General features: G+C 44.7%; 1 protein-coding gene across 3 annotated transcripts in view; it reads left to right on the plus strand.

Moving 5' to 3' along the window:
- The first annotated feature begins 72 nt into the window (after positions 1-72).
- DRP2 (dystrophin related protein 2) overlaps positions 73-12,132 on the plus strand; it is a 42,656-nt gene continuing 30,596 nt past the window's right edge. Inside the window, exons 1-2 of one of the 3 annotated variants that reach the window (XM_080365484.1) lie at positions 73-8,537; positions 9,184-9,408. The gene's annotated coding sequence lies outside the window, so the exon portion shown is untranslated. Of the gene's footprint in view, positions 9,409-12,132 lie in introns of all 3 variants that reach the window. The other 2 variants (XM_080365485.1, XM_080365486.1) reach the window with 2 other exon arrangements.

Here is a 12,132-nt window from a genome sequence, read left to right on the forward strand (position 1 = left end):
AAGTGCTGCTTGCTCACTTCTGTCAAGAGAAAGATCTTAAAAAATTGTGATTATATTTTCAAGCTCCACAAATTACAAATTCCTCTAAGTGGATATGTTTCAAGATGTGGCCCTAACATATGATCAGTTATCTCCTTTAAAGGCTGGTACTGTTGTTTTGGACCAGCTCAGCTTGTTGGCTGAGGACTATCTTACCATCACTGGCTGGCAGTTCCTATTAATAGTGTTGCCTATTGTTAGACTCCTTAAAGGTTTTGGCTAAGGACCCAAGAAGGAGAGCTCTGTAGCTCCTATTTTTCTATGAAGCTACTTCCAGGAGGGTATTGGAAATGCTGGCACTTAAGCTGGAAAGCCTGCATACTGCATTCCTTAAGGATCCTTAGCATTTGTCCTTACACCATACAGTTGTCAGGTGTTGACCAGACTTGTACTTCCATATTGCTGCACTGTGGTTCTGTATAGGAACAGGGTGGAGGGATTGACAGCCCTAGGAAAACGTGAGGTGGAGACATGGACCCAGTTATAATCTGTGTATGGTAGGCTCAGTCAGTGGGGAAAGGAGCGCAAATACAGAACATCTCAAAAGCATTAAGTTCTAGCCAGGAAGAGGGTTCACATTACCTGGATGCTGTTCGGAGTTCCTACGCAAGGAGTGGAACTGTAGCATTCCTGTCAGACTGGAAGGTGCTGCCAGAGGCTTCATTTCAGTTGTGAAAGGTGCCTAGATTCTTAAGATTGTGTGTGATTTATGTAAATGTTTTTAAAGAGGCTTATAGCAGAATCCTTTAGGGTATACTGAATGTTGCATGGTTATTGGTCCCTTGAGGCTGGTGTTTGGCTCAGAAAACTCAGGGTCATGTTATAAAAGACTGTTGTTGCAGCATCACAGGTCTTTTATTATACCCTGTGTTACAAAAGTCTTTAAAAAATTGTGTATGATGTAGTCATTCAAGTGCACAGGCTGCACACTTAGAGATGCAGAAATAAAGTAGCAGGACAGATAACTTTCCCTTAATGTCAGCTTTGTTGGTCAAGACGGCTGTTTAAAATCCTTGAAGATGGATCATCTGAGATGACTTTTAGCCTCATTGTACATAGTATTTCTTGTCTTTCACATCTAGACATTTTTTCTTCTTTTTTTTTTTTCTCCAAATACTGACTTTGCTAACATTCCACTTGAATGGAAGAATGGCCCTTTTAGGGAGGAATGTGCTGCTGTACCTCTTCTTTCCTCCCTATTCACTCTTTACCATCCAATTGCCATGGTAAATTTTGTAAAGTATTTCCTATTACAAGCACTTGCTGAAAGACTTGGCTGACCACGGCACCTTTTCTGAGGTCTAAAATGGAGATAGCCAAGACCCATGCTTTTCCTGGTGAGTGACATATCAGTGATTTACCTCTAGTGCCCATTTCTACCTGTTGTAAGGTGCCACCTGTATGTTTATACTACGAAACTGTAGCAGAAACAACTGTTTTGTGGTACTATTTGATGGGAACAATGCAGGATGAAAAGTTCATTTAAGACTCATGTTTGTGTTGTCAGCCAGCACCCCAGAATAAGTTTAGGTCAGGCCTGCAACCTCCTTCTGAGGGGGTTATATTCAACATTATTCACTAGGAAGAAAGTGCATGCTTTCTGGGCATTTGGGTCTGCTCTTGGGTGCATTTTTTCTTTCTGGAGGATGCTGTTTCAAGGTCTACGTTTCTAGTATCAGCTGATCTCAGGGAATGCTGGTTAGTGCTTTATCTTCCCATGAGTAAAAGCTGATTTGCTCTTGTTCCTGTCTGTCCTCCCTTCTCAGGAGGCTTCTACATGCTTTCAATTTAGGGGGTTTGTAATATTACAAACAAGCCAGGGTAGTGATAATTTCAATTTAACCATGTTCTGCAGCTTTTCTAGCAGCCTGTTTAGATGCTTCCAGAAAGTGAGGCCTTTCCTTTTAGAGAAATCTCTGAGTGGGTATTAGGATTTCAAAGTACAAGACCAGAATCCTGGCCGGGGTAAGCAGGCATAGCTCCACTAATTTCTAATGGATCTCTGTTGACTTGCACCAGCTGAACATCTGGTCTGCAGTTCACAGAACCGAAGCCATTAACCCCCTCCCCTGGCAGACACGTTGCCGTGAGCATTCTGCATCTGAAAATGCAAACGCCTCGGGCTAGAGTGAAGCTGAATCCTTTTTCTGAAGCCATGTTTGCTTTGTGTTTCTGTTAATCATTATTTTGTGGGGAGAGACTCGTTGCTGCATTTTTATGCATTGGGGGTGTTGCCCTTTTAAAGAGAAGCTGCTCTGAGAGAGTTAATTTCAACCTGGTTTCAGCTGGAATGAAGAACTGGTTCCTCTATCCCTGCTTTCTATTCTCTTGTTGGCCTACTTCCCTCTGCTTGCATTTTGCATTCCTAATGCCATGAATAAATCAGGACCCAAGGATTTAGAAGGTGGTACAGCTGTAGCCACTCAGAAAATTGAACCTCTGAGACTTGTACTGCAGCTCTAACAACTGCCAATATGTGTGCTCCTGAACACTTCTAATAACGTTTAACTGGTACCAAAACAAAATTCACTTTGCTCTTTTTATATAATGTTTCAGTTGGGGTTTTTTGCCTCTACCCAGCATCTCCTCCCTTGGCTCTCTTCGTCTTTTAGTTAAAACTTGGTTATAAGCGCTTTAGGGCAGGGCAATTGCCTCCTGGCTGCTGTGACAAAATGGTTTATCGCAAATCTTTGCACAGAGGAAAAAATAAGGGAAACGGAGGAATCTGACCTGGCTAAAAGTACATCACAGAATCACAGTACAGTGAAACTCCTGCCTAATTGTAGTCCTAGATCCTCTGATAATTTATCATTAAAAATACACACTGGACTGCTTTAATTTGTAGTGCTGTGGCTCCTGAGAGCGTGCGAGGGAGTTCTTTATGTGCTCTTTAGTCAGAGCATACATCCAGTCTGGGTGAAGAACAACAGGTGTAGGTAGCAAGCTTGCTCTGGAGGGTGAATATCTTGAAAGAACTGAGTCTCCAAGTATTTTCTTCTAGGAAACGTTTATGTTGCACCAATGGCTTTCCCTCGTTATGGCTCTGCTTTTTAGAATAAAAATAATTATTTTGGTCTGAAGCTGGTTTGATTTGATTTCACCAAACTTTGCTTTTGACCAAGAAGGTCTTTTATGACCACCTTCATGTATGGTGTAGTTTTTGGCACAGGATTCCTGAGAACTGTATCTAGCTATTAGACCTGCCCAAGTAACTGCCAAGTAATTATAGTTGGCAAGGGAGGTACTGAAGTACAGAAATAATGTTGGGTAAAGTGCACATCTTGTGATGCTGCTTCATTTCTCTGCTTGGCTTCCTGTCTTGTAGGACTAAAAAGCCTGCATAGCAGAGGGTAAGATTAAAAGGAGCCTTAATTATTTTGGCATCTAATTTCCATTTTCAAGTTCACTTACAGTCTTGCACAAACGTAGAAACTGAAACAGTTGGTCTTCAGAAAAAGCTGCACGTACCTTACACAGGTTCTAAATGCTATATTAAGCTTGACAGTTTTTAGAAATATGTATGCTCAGATGTGATCCCATTCTGCGGCTTGATGAGTGAACATGCATCAGACAAGCTTTGGTACCTGCCAGAAATATGACACAAAATGGACTGTTCCAGTACAGGCTTGGTGATGGGATATTAAGTCACTGTGATGTGGCTGAGATTCCAAGCCTCAGGCACTGGGGTTAGGTACAGAATGCAAGATGCGTTTGAAAATTGTATTTTCTGCCTAAATCATTTGGGGTCTTCCTTTAAAGAATTCATTGATAAGCTTCTTGTAAATATGCATATTTTTATATGTAGCTGTGTCCCCATCCAATTTGACTCGCTCTGCTCCAGTGTCGGGGCTGCCTGTAAGCCTTGAGTGTGATTTCTGTGGGAAGTGGCTGCTCTCTGCAGGCTTGCTCCCAACTCTCTCTCCAGTCTCTAGGACTGTAACAGCCCCATCGTGGTTTGTTGTACACGGATCGCTAAGCAGTTTCTTTTCTCCTAGGGCACCTCTGTTCTATGTGGAAGTGAATCTTCGGCAGCTCCTGTGTGATTGCTTTCCTGCTCCTTTGTGTGCATGGCCCAGCAAATAAGGAGGGGGGTGGAAAGCACATTGTAAATGTGTTGACAGCATTTTAAGAACAAAACAGCTCCTGAAAACTGCCTGTCTGCCTTCTCCTTCTGTCCTGCATTTTTCTTTGCTTTCTTTTCTACCATGTTCTCCTTTTTTTTTTTTTTTCTTTTCCTTTCTTCATCTCTCCCCTAAATTTTCTACACTCTTTTGACACCCACCTCTCATTCTTTTGGTGCTCTTTGCTCTAAAAAGATTTCCCCTCTCCCCTCTAGTCCTTTTCATTTCTCTCTCAGGGGAGACAGTTTCAACCCCTATGCAGGAACAAATGAAAAGGGGGATTTATTCTGTTTCTGAGTGCGTGTCAGCTGCCTGCTTGTATCCGTTCTCTACCCATTCTTCTCTCTCACCCCAGGTACTGAGCTTTTAGAAAGCATCCCACTGTTTTTCTAAATGCTTTTAGCAGGATAGAATCTGTGCTTGGAAGGGGTTTTGTGCTTATTGATGCTGGCGAAGGAGGTATGGTTATTTATTTGACATCAGTTATTTAAACAAAAAAAGAACAGGGTGGTACAATATCTGGGCAACTATTCTTAGATTCTTCTCAAGCTGAATTTAGAGCCCCTAATTCTGGTTTTGTTCCTTTTTGCTGAAAAGAGGCTCTCTGTGCCCTGCTCACAAGCATGCTTGCCTATCTAATGTACTGGAATTGATGGGCAGGTCTGTCCCTTTGTGCAAGATCTGTTCCTTCTGGCTTTGCCTTGGCAGGCAGGCACAGCATAACCACTGAGATCAATGATCCTGCACCAAAACCAGATTACTGCCGTTTTGAGATGGACGGCTGTGCGAGAACTATTTTGTCTGCTACTTCAGTTAGGAGGAGACCCAGATGAGGGAGCTCTGTGTCTCAGGAAAACAGGCTTTTGGGGAGAAAAAGGATTTCTTCAAGCCATGAGGGACCTTGTCTTGGCTCACAAGCCTTTCACCAAACCCTTCTTCAGCAGCTGGATCCACAAGGACACTGTCAGTGTATGGCTCTATGGAAAGTGCTCTTTTTTTTGTCTCTTCCTGTGTTATTCTTTCAGCAAGGATGCACTTTCATATATATTCTCAGTCAATGTTTAGCTCTGATCTTTGCTCTAGATGTTTAAGGTTTGCAGGCTGTTAGGATATCAGTGACTTCTTGCCACATGTGGGAACTTCACAGCCTCCAACTGCTGCTCCGGCACTAGTTTGGGAATTAAGCTCGTCAGGCTCCACCAGCTGCTTCTCTGCTTGAAATGCTATGTGCATTCCTCATCAGACGTTGCTTGACAAAATGCTGCAGCACTTTGTGCAAGGCAAAGATCAGTCGAATACAGGTGTATGAACATGCTCTAACCCACTGCCTGCCTTGCTGCTGCTGCTGCGGTGTGCTCCCTGAAGCCTTCCTTCACTTTGCATGCTCTGTGTGTGTTCTTGGTAGTGGTCTCTATGAGGAGTTTCTGAGAATTTATTCCACGGTGGTAAATTGTGGTCTTCCTTGCACAATCTATGTTCTAGGTTCCTAGGTAAAGCATCACTCTCTAAAATACTTTAATTGGGACAAATTGACAAATTGGAGCTTTACCCAGGAGGGTCTGGCGAAGTTTCTAAAGGATGGTGTCAGCACTTCCTCTTCTGCACAGAAGGGAAGATGATCCTCCTCTTTCAGGAGATGTGAGATTTCAAGGGAGGGAAGTTGCAGCGTTTGAAGAAGAGAGAGAGCGCGTGTTCTGGGAAACAGTTCTCTGATAAGGGCTATTTTAGAAGGGGAAGTTAGTGGGTGAGAGTTTATGGGAAGCAAAAAAGTAAAATTAAAAGCCTTTAACTGTACTGACACCTGAAATATTGTGTTGAAAATGCAAATGCTAATGTTTTAGTTCATGGTTTTATTGGTTACTAACGCAAGATTCTTAGTGTTACAGATGTTCCAGCTTACGAGTGATTTAGCCAAATTAATATTGACTTTGAATAAAGAGAAAGTAATAGAGACTTTAGGCCAGACAGGCCCTTACTTCTAGCTTTTTAAAAATTTCAAACTGAAGATATTGTTAGTGTATCTCCATATAGCACAGTTTTCACCAGTCATTTTCAGTAAATATGTTTGTATTCAGGGTATTCTGCATTTTTTGATTCTGTATGTTTACTCAGTGTGGCTGATTCTCATTTCACAAGTGTAAGCTGGCATCAGTTTCACTGATTTAAATTGATTTAAACTCCAGTGTTTTAAAGGGAGTGATTCTGGTGTAAATCAGAATCTGATTTCAATTTCATGTTCATGCCTTATAAAAGCTGGCTTGATGTTTATCTATTGTATGGTTGTATGCTATATTTAGCATTGTGAATATTGAGATGTCCCTGCTGGGCAGATGGAGATTGTTAGTTTTGCTAATAAGGTACGTATCTGCCATTTAGTAAAACAAAAATATCTGAAATGTTTTGTTAGGGAAAGGCATACGGTAGGTACCACTGTGTCTTACAGAAGATGGGTTCTTGGAGTTCCTTAGGAGTGTTTGTGGGGTTTTTTTGGATTAAGTTCTCTTTGGAACTCAAAACACACCAAATTTAGCATCCTGTCTCATAAACCTTTCCATACACTCTAAAAAATCGTAGTACTTACGTGAAAGGCTGCATTTATGACAAATCTGAGTTTGTCTCCCTGATTTCCTTTGAGTTCTGAAATTCTCAGCTGTTTGTCCTAATTATATCCTTAAAACAGAAGGAATTGGGGCACTTAGGAATATGCTTCCAGCCATGGAAGCAACTCTTTCACCAGAGATTCTGGTTTGTCTCGAAATGTAAGTTAAACTGACACAAGGGATTTTTTTTTCCCTTCTGCATTTTGCTGTCCCTAAACTATCAATAATTTAGGATGCATGTACTGCAAAACACCTTGTTTTTGTAGTTCATGCTGTCTGTAAACATCTCTGTGCTGATGTCTGTCTCGTGTGTATGTGTAACTTGGCTTGATAAGTACTCACTTTGTTTATCCACGTTGTCATGTCCCTTATAGATACTATTGGTGACAGATGGATGCTGCAGTTGAATTTGGTGTTGTCTTTCTGTAGAATGGTGTGTTTGGAGTTGCCTGGAGTTACTTCTAGCACTCTGCTCTTCCCACTGCCCCCCCCCCCCCTTTAAAGCCAGGACTTATTATTTGTATGTATGTAGGCACAAAAATAGCCCAGCAGAGACTCTGCTCATTTCTGTCTTCCTATTCATATCTATTTTTTTGGGGTCTAAATACGGCTTTTCAGAATTAGCTTTGTTGCATCAGTCCAACTGTTGTGGAAGCAGAAGCTATTGAAGAAGCTTTTAAAGGCAGAAGGTGTGTGGAGTGATGAATACATATTCTGGGGTTCGTACTCAAAGCATTCGGTGTCACTCCTTTTGGAACCATCTATAAGGAGGTTGCTATTTAAAAATCTCCTCCTTTCAGTGTAATTACATGAGGTTTCTGTGCATCTTGCCTCACTGTGTGCTGATGGGCTCTGCTCCTGACTCCTGGTTCACCTATCTAGGATGGAAGGAGAGGTTCCTTGGGGTCAGTCACCCACCTGCTGGAGGTTCTAGCTGGTACCACTGAGGAGCACACTGGCTTCTTGAGGACTCTCTCAAATCTATTTTACTGAAGATCAACTGTATTTTGACTGCCGCCTTCAGTTTTAAATTGAAGACCTGGAAAAGCTTTTGATCTGCTCACATCTACCTTCCAAAAATGGTGTGGGATTAGAAAGGTTTGTTCCTAGGGTCTCAAAACTGGCTGAAAGGTAGACTTGGCCTCCCCACCATGCTGGTCACTGCAGCGGGCAGGTGGGCTGGGGACTGCTGCTCTGTGTGACAGCATTTCCTGACAAACATTCCTCCATGCACAGCCTGTGGGAAGCCCCGTGCCACTACGAGTAGTTTGCCCGTGGCTTTTTCCATTGCTGTGAGATGTGTCTTGGCCCAAAATGATTTTCAGAGGTGCAGTGGAATTGTTACATGTCCATCCAGTGGGTCTGCATGAGCCAAGTGAACCTGTGTTTGGAGGTACATCTGACCTACTGCTTGTGAGGAATAGATGTATGAAAACGGGCAACCTTTATAAACAGCAGTGATATTTCTGTAGAACATGACGGCATGAGTAGAAAATTAACATCTGTCTGTCAGCTCTGGGAAAAGGTCTAAGGCTCATTAAAGGCTGTTCTGACAAGGACCAGGAAGATCATGTTTCCCAAGGTTTAATTTTCCCAGGGAGAGGCTGAGATCAGATTTGAACCTTCTTTCTGATTGAGTCATTTACCTCTCTCTATTCCTTTTTGTGTAATATGAGAATAACATCGCTGGCATCTTGAGCAGTTCGAAATCCTTGGGTGGAATGATCCAAAGAACTGCAAGCTATTTGGAATGTATGGACCGAAACCCTAACTCCAGGTCTGCTCGTGTCCTCAGCCAAGTCAGCAGCCTCAAATGCTTCTGTTTCTTGTGAGACCCTGACAAGACACCCTGACATTTAAAAAAATCTTGGATCAGGATTTCTCTCTAGCTTGGAGAACCGGCTCTTCCTTTACTTATTTTTCTTTTCTAAGAAAAAGAGTAAGCATACCCAAAATTGATTATCCTATTTTTGTTCCTCAATTTTAACTTTAAAACAGCCTATTTGTAAGTTATTAAATCTTATGCCAGACACACAAATTGCAGTTAAGAAAGGAGGTGAATGTGTCTGGCATTTTCCAGTGCACACATGGCCATATCTAACCTACAATGAGAGCCGACAGTGCTGAAAGGTGGTGGGGAGATGTCGGCCAGCAGCGGGAAGAGTGTCTGTGTCAGGTCTCTGGAAGACCGACCACAGCGCCTTTTGTGCATTTGTATTTCTCCACCACTCCCTTTTCTTCCTCTCCATGTGTATTTTGTCTCCTCCTCCTCCTCCTCCTGTGTGTGTGTGTGTGTGTGTGACTTCTCCCTCCCTTCCTCTGGATCAGCCGCTGGCCAAGGAGACCTCTCCAAAGGGCTGGACACTTTGTGGGATTGTCCTTGTTCCTCCTGTATTTGCCGAGTCAAGGGTATCTCTTTGCAGGCTTGGAGAGATGCTGTTACTGCTGGTGATGTGATTGCATAGCAACACAGCAGCGCTGGGCGGTGGAGGAGGAGAGGCAGGGAGTGTGCAGACAGCAGCGCTCAGCCTCAGCATGCATCCCTGTCACAAGGACTCCTTTGCTGATTCACAGAGGCAGCCCCCGTCCCTGCTCCCGAAGCCTGGCAGCCGCTGCCCCCTGCGTCTCAGACCTGGCGGACTCAGAAGGTAGGCCATGACAAAATTTGTTTCCCACTCAGATCCTGGCTGGGCTGGAAAAGGGGGAAATAACGACAGATGGTTAACCTCGGAAATACGCTCTTTGGGCATGTGTGCATGTGCATATCCCTTCACAGCAACACTGTCTGTGTGTGTGCGGGCGAGAAACATGCAGAAAAGAAAAGGGTGTCAGGGGGGCACAGTAGGGGAGAGAGAGGTGCCCAGGACCATTTCCACAAGGGAGAGGCTGTGAACCAGTGAGTGATGCAGATTCTCAAGGCAAACAATAGTAGCCAGCATCCTGATTTCACCAGCTTTGATTCTTCGCACACTGAAGGCTTATTTACCCTGGCAGTGTGTTAGCCTGAGCTGAAGGACTGCTCCTGGCGGGGCGCGGGGTGGCCTTCTAGCACCCTCCTGGGAGGATCAGACAGCAGGGCAAGGCAGGGACCCAAATATTTCTTGAGTAGTAAGCTGGGATCAGACTCTAGTCCTAGCTCTGCCCTTTTCATTCACTACCTTGCCCACTCCAGCCTTGCTCCTTTATGTGTCTGCCCTCCCCTCCCCCAGCTTCTCCCCGACCCCTTTCACTCATTCCTTCTCCTTCTCCTTCTCCTCTTTCAAGGCCTTACATTGCTGCTGACCTTCCCTTTGCTGTGGGCAGCCCTGACCAGTTGCAGAACCACCTGCAGGAGGCACAGGACCTTTCCTGCTGCCTAGGGCTCAGCACTCTGCCTCCCCCTCCGTGCCAGACAGGGCAGCCTGGGCAGTGGCTCACTAAGATTTAGTGCCACTTTGCACAAGAGATTATTACCAGTCCCCAGTCCAGCCCCCTCTTCCCTTCAGCCTTCCCTCCAGCACGGCATCACAGGTGTAGAGCTCAACTGGTGGAGTTGCCAGCATCATATTCATGGGGTCTCAATGATGAGATTGCCCCTGTGCAGTGACGGGGGCGTGGAGCAATTAATTTCACACTTTTAAAGGCTGTGCTGTCTGTGGGAGAAACTGTGGTTTGTTTGAGTTTTGGTTTTTAGCATTGAATAAAAGCCTCCAGTCAAATCTACGTCAGTCTGGTCTACCTGTGCCCTAATCCAAGGTCCTTCACACCTTCTCTCCTTCTGCTGCTTACCAGTCTCTTGAGCTCTCGGAGTTCTTGCTTAATTGTTCTCTTTAATGTCTTTTATTGCTCAACCGCTGTATCCTACAGCAACACGCTGTGCGAAGTCCTGGCTACAAGGCTCAGTCACACAGGACGGTTTCTGTGTTTCTGGCAGCCGTGTGTAGCACATGTGCCTGCTGTGGCTCTGGTGCCATCTCACACCCTCTCCTGCCAGCTCCCCACCCTGAAAGCTGCTTTCTCTGCTGTGGCAGGAATGGGCCAGGCAGGGCTCTGGTGACAACCAGTGTGTGGTGGCACCCCAGAAAGGGACCAGACTATAGATGTGCAATTTCGAACAGTCTTGTTTTGCAACACTGTGCCCAGGAACGTGGGTGCCTGGAGTGCTAGGATGGAAAGGCATTGGAGTGGGCACTGTGATGCGTTACTGTGTTCAGGTCCTCTTAATTGAAAAAATTAAGATGAGGACCATTTCTCTCTGGAGTAATACCTGAGACAGATCAATTCTACTTGCTAAAATTGGCCAGGACTGCTACAGTGAATGGGGTTGCTCAGGTTGGAGTGACTCCTTTCTAAACTGCATGAGATAGGGAAGGAATGAAACGAATGGGTTCAAACAAAGCCTTGAGTTCTGGAAACATATGGTGAATCCTGTTTTGAGAAATACGCATGGAGATACTGCCTCAGCAGCACACCTTGGTTACTGCAAAAATAAGCATTGGGTGCTTGTAGTGGGTGATTCTCTGTTAAGGGGCACGGAGGCACCCGTCTGCTGGCCTGATGGGGAGCCACGAGAGGTGTGCTGCCTTCCAGGAGCTAAGACCCGAGGTATTGCTGAGAGGGTGCCACAACCTGTCCAAAGTGCCAACTATTATCCTCTGGTACTCTTTAACGTGGGCACGAATAACACCACAAGCCAGAATCAAGGAAGACTATAAAGACCTCGGGGTGCAGGTGAAAATTTTTGGTGCCCAGCTTGCTCTTCTCTTCCATTTTACCAGTAAGAGGAAAGGGTGCAGCCAGAAATAGGCATATAACACACATCAGCTTCTGACTTCATGGGTTGTACTGTTGTGAGAGGTTTTGATATCTACAGGGGGACGTTCTTTGGCTATAACCTGATAGGGTGGGATGGCATCCACCTGTCTAGAAGAGGTAAGGGACTCTGGAAGCAGGCTGGCCAGCTTGGTGAGGTGGGCTTTAAACTGAAGGGCTCAGGGGGAGGAGTCCAACGTGGCAATGCTTGTGCCATCACATCCAACTGGGCAATACACCAGCACAACCAAAGCAATGATATGTGTTCCTTAGATGCCTCCCAAGATGAGTACCAGAAGACCAGCCACTTTAGGAGTGTGTGTCACTATGGTGGACCTTCCTGCACCCCTCCTGGGAAACCTGCATGCTCAATTACATCTCTGAAACCAACACATGCAGTATGGGGAATGAACAGGAAGAATTAGAGATCCATATGTGGTTGCAGGGCCGTGATCTCATTGCAATTACAGAGAAATGGTGGGATAGCTTGTGTGACTGGAATGCTGTCATGGATGGCTACACACTTTTTAGCAAAGCAGGCCAGCAAGGAGAGGCAGTAGAGTTGCTCTTTGTGTGAGGGA

This window comes from Falco punctatus, assembly GCF_963210335.1.
Source record: "Falco punctatus genome assembly, chromosome: 15".
Lineage (NCBI taxonomy): Eukaryota > Metazoa > Chordata > Aves > Falconiformes > Falconidae > Falco > Falco punctatus.